Source organism: Saccostrea cucullata, unplaced genomic scaffold (genome assembly GCF_032062105.1).
Source record: "Saccostrea cucullata isolate Sc308-1 unplaced genomic scaffold, CSIRO_AGI_Scuc_v1 ctg340, whole genome shotgun sequence".
NCBI lineage: Eukaryota > Metazoa > Mollusca > Bivalvia > Ostreida > Ostreidae > Saccostrea > Saccostrea cuccullata.
In genome coordinates this window covers 347362-352541 of record NW_026932925.1, presented here as the reverse complement: position 1 = coordinate 352541, position 5180 = coordinate 347362, and the positions used below count along the sequence as shown (strand labels likewise).

General features: G+C 33.3%; 1 long non-coding RNA gene across 1 annotated transcript; it reads right to left on the bottom strand.

The window, feature by feature from the left end:
- Positions 1 to 1059: 1059 nt before the first annotated feature.
- Positions 1060 to 2243, bottom strand: LOC134236542 (uncharacterized). Its single transcript, XR_009985633.1, has 3 exons — positions 1895 to 2243; positions 1591 to 1700; positions 1060 to 1332 (listed from the first exon to the last, which is right to left on the bottom strand). It is a non-coding gene; the product is annotated as an uncharacterized LOC134236542 (long non-coding RNA).
- Between the last annotated feature and the right edge of the window lie 2937 nt (positions 2244 to 5180).

Here is a 5180-nt window from a genome sequence, read left to right as displayed (position 1 = left end):
ACCTTTCAATTAACATTTCCTATATATAGTAAAAGAAAGTTTATTTTCTGTGTTTCATAGGAGAAAGAATTTCATCTCTGAAAACTGGGGGGGGGGGGCTGCGAGTCCGGCGAGATATGATCAGAAATATTATGTATATTTGGCCAGTTTCCGTTTCGTTTTATTTACTTTAAATGAATTAACTTCTAACTTCTTTCACAATATCACGGATATGTTTTTCCCCAAAGTTCGAAATTCCGATAAAACAAACAGACTTGAAGTTTTCATTTCCATTCAGTGCAGTAGAATCATCCAGGAAAAGGGCGCGAAGGTATACACGTGACATTTGGCGCAAAATGATTGTGACATACCTTACCTAGAAGACAAATGGACTCATCCAATGGTACAGAAACGCAGAAAAAAGGACAAACGGACATGTCCGTCTATGAAATAAACAGCTGCTTGCAAAAAAACTAAAGGAAATAAACACATCAATATATTGTATCAGTAAGACAGTAATTTTTTTCTGCTAAATGTTTTGTTGAAACGGAGGTAACAAATTCCAGTGATAATCAGCATGCACAAAATTTTGCTGGCTAACTGTGACTTCTTCCCTTCGCACCTCGGAAATATCAATCCTTATCCAGCAGGCATTTCAACGTTGATTCAACGTTGAATCAACGTTGCACTTCAACGTTAAATCAACGTTGAATTTTGGTTGCATATGAAAGTTGAGGCAACGTTGAGACATAATTTTGTTTCAACTTCAATTTTCAACGTTGAATAATCGTTGAAAATGGGTTGAATTTTTGGTTGATTTATGGTTGATTTTTGGTTGCAAATGAAAGTTGAGGCAACGTTGAAGCTTCAACGTTGTTTCAACGTCAAATATCAACATTGAACAAATGGTTGAAATAAGGTTGAGATTTGGCTGAAATTTCTCGGTTGTACAAACGTTGATATTTGGTTGAAATCACGTTGAATTCATATTACATTTTGCTTTATAAACGAATACATTTCAAATTCTAATAAAAAAATTTATTCAAGTTGCGTAATATTTATATAAGTTGTGATCCAGTATTATGATTGTGAGAGAATTTATTTTACATGTATTTTTAAGACAAACACAAATTCGGATTCAATCACTGAATCTCAAAAATCACTGCTTGACAAAATTTATATTCCTAGTGAAAAGTGGGTCACAGTAATCACATCCAGGTCCTTCAAAGTACGCGTCTGCCTTACACTACTAAGTTCCACAAAGTGGCGGATCCATTGATTTTAATCTCGCATATAGTTAAGTCCCACGAATGAAAGAAGTGAACAGGAGAATCCACCCTCTAAAGCAAAAGCCTATTGATAAAAGAAATAAAGATGTTAAAAGCCATTTGTTTGATAAAATGTACGTAACACGTTATTTCAAACGATAAAAATAAATATACATGAATGATTTAAAAAATCAGACAAAGGAATATATTCCTGTTCTTGGATTTAATTAACATGATTAAAAGAATTATAGTTGACTTCATGTTGAAATTCGCATAAGTATGCTTATAAATAATTATTACTAAAGAAAAATGTTATAGACATACATATACATAGTGTACTTACAAAATGTTGCATTCCTTTGTATAATTTTCACGGGCGAAGAATCTGATGCAATCAAGGCTGATTATACAAGCAATTCCCAGCACCACTGGTTGATTGAACCTTACGACGAACTACAATTAGTTAAATTGTATAATATATTAGTGTACTAGCTCATATTTCATAACCAAATGAATATCAACAAAACACATAATACACGAACCAAGGATGTGCATTTCACGCAGATTTCAAATATACTTATAAAACAAGAATGAAATGATGTACAGATACTAAAAAATTAATTTCTTAAAAAAGGAAAAATACTTACTGAGCAGAAGTTGATATTCCAGCCTTAATCCTTGTGGATATAGCTTTAAAACACATTAAATATGAACAGCAAGGAGACGCACACTTCTTGTCCATCAGTTGAATTCAAATTTTGACCTAGATAAGCTGCAAACAGCTATACTCTGCCCAGCAAGAAAATTGCATAACAAGGTTATCCTGACACTGAAACTGACCAACTAAGCGAGAGGCACTCCTTACCTGATATCTCGAAGGTTTTTGGGGAGTGGATCTTAAGTAATGCAACTTGACCGGGGTTAATTGTCAGTGTGGAAAATCTTATGTGTTTATTTGAATTTTTTTATATTTTGTGAAAAGAAAGATTGTAGAATTAATACACACAACAAACGCACAATCTAATAAAATAAAACTTCTTAGATTCACTCTGTATAGTATAATCTGCGCAAGAGTATACGGCACGGATCTATACGAGTCTAACTTTAAGAACATTAATTCGGAATAATTATTTTATTAATTCTAAAGTAAAATGGAATTACAGTGAGATGTTGGATAAAGATGTTATTATTTATTAAAAGCTTATATTCAACGTATTTTATAAATATGTCCAAAAAAAATAGCATTCACAATTTATTTAAAAAAATAACCTTTTTTGAAACAATTATAATTATAATGAAGTGTTAAATGTAGATGCCATGCTTCATATAAACTCATATTTAAAATTTTATAATGGTACTAGCTATTGGCACAACTCTTTTGAGTAAATCAATTTATAATGCATGCGTTTCATTTAGTAAGTATAATTATTATACATGTATATATAATTTTTTCTAACAATGCATACAGCTGTGTGTATATTGCGAAAAATCGCATGAATTAAGAAGTTAAAGACACCGTTATATTTTGAACTTAAAAACTAGAGTGCTCAATACTCGTTACCCGTTGTATTAACGTTAAATTTTCCTAACTTTCCTAAAGTTGAAAATATGTTGCATCTTCCACGTTGTTTCAACGTTGAAATCAAGAGACAGCATTTTTAAACCTTGTTTTAACTTTACATAATCAAAAATACTCAACGTTGAAAACATGTTGAATCTTCAACGTTGCTTCAACGTTGAACATCGACGAGCATTCAACGTTGAAAATATGTTGCAGCTTCAACGTTGTTTCAACGTTGAAATATCGACGAACATTCAACGTTGAAAATACGTTGCAGCTTCAACGTTGTTTCAACGTTGAAAAAAGGTTGAGGATTCAACGTTGAAACCTCAACGTTGAAACAACGTTGAAATATAGTTGATCAACGTTGCAACCTATATTCCACCTCCTTTCAACGTTGAAACAACGTTGCGTGCCTGCTGGGTATATCAATCCTGACGCCGTGACGTCAGGCAATAATTTTCGTCTTAAAATGTTATCGCATTCCATCGTTTTTTGAAGCTGTCCATATCTCCATTTTTCTTATAAATATATTTCTCACAATTATAGTAATATACAATTTCTTGTTTGACTCTCTCAAAAGATAATTAATTTTATGGGAAAATAAAATAGTTTATGACAACAAGTTTAGATATAAGTATTTTATTTTGTATTTGTCATATTGTTATTCAACTCAAGCATCTAGAGTTTACGCGTAATCTATTACCGGAAATGAAACATGACTCAGTGCGAGTAAATCTTCGCTGTTAGCCGCAGTTAACTCTGCATCATTTTGCATACCTCGGAATGCGCGCTTTTAATTGGTCTTTGAATATGTGTCGCCCCGGGATTTTCCAGGGGTCTGAATCGTTTGCGGCATTCCTTGATTGGGCTGCGCACTGCAAGGACGATTTAAAAGGTATAGGCGAACCATAATTCTTTTATAATATATTTTTGCATTCATTATGACCTGTCGGGTGTTAGTTTTTGGTCATTCCTTCATTCGTCGTCTTGACGAATTTATCATATCTCACAGAGAGTGGAAAAATTTATCTCTCGATGCCGGTCAATTTCTTGTTAGTTTTAAAGGAATTGGGGGTGGAACTGTCCGACTGGGTCAGAAATGTTTGCAAAAACCTTGTTATATGAATATCTTAGAGAAGTTTTTACCTCAAGTGCTTTTTCTGCAGGTCGGAGGCAATGACATTCGAGTTGACTCGGATCCTGCAAAATTAGCGCGCGATATTGTTTCTTTCGCCTCATTTATAGTTCAAGCTTACAACGTTAAGCATATTATCATTGGTCAATTGTTGCGAAGGTTTTCTCGCCGTTGCGGGAAACTCTTTAACAACATTGTTTATCAAGTTAACAAACATATTGAACATTTATGCCGAGGCAATCCAAAGATTACCTTTTGGCACCACCTCGGTTTTTGGCAAAACAGCAGATCTCTTATGCTCTGTGATGGGGTGCATTTAAATCCATTAGGAATGCTGAAATATACAAAGAGCATTAGATCTGCCATTGGTATTTGTCATAGACGTGGATGTTTTTAAGTTTTAATGTATCTTAACAGGGCATAACACCCTGACAATATTATTTTACACTGTTTAATATAACGATGTTGTTTATGGTATTCGGACAATCATTTGACCCTAGACTTTTGTGTTACTTGTTTATATTTCACAACAGCTGTTGTGTGTACACATTTTATCTGCAATATTTAGCAGTTGTGTGTGTTTATCTCATTGGTTTTTCACATTAGTATGCATAAAGTTCCTGTTATGGGTGACCCTTGCTTATGGTCGCTCACAAGTATACTCGACAGGAGAAGCATACGTGAGTGTGGTTGAACAATTGCTCATTTGATTTGTGCCTTTGTTCTTTATTATGTTGCATAAAATATTATGCATTTACGGTTGCTCACTTTCCCACTCTTTTGTATATTGTGGGTCGTGAGCCCTCTATAAGCTCGTGGCACACGGTTCTAGGGTCTTATTATTTTCTGAATATTGCCTAATCTTGAAGTAAAATGTATTTTTCTTTAGTTTGGTTCTATAGATATACTTTTTATTTATACATATTACTAGATTAAATGTATTGTTATATTTGTAATATTTTCCCAACAGAACATCAACCTTATTTAGATTTATATCAAGTCCAAACTTTTCTAACATCCAATTCCAAACATTTCCCAAATTTCTACAACAAACTCACATTCCCAAAAGAGGTGGCACATTGTCTCTGGATGCATTTTACAAAAACTACATAGGTGCGAGTCAGTAACACCAATTTTGTATAAAAATGTATTTGTGGCTAAAATTCTATGTACAATTCTATAGTGGAACCATATTTGCTGTATATCATTTGTTACATTAAAGAACAAAATATTT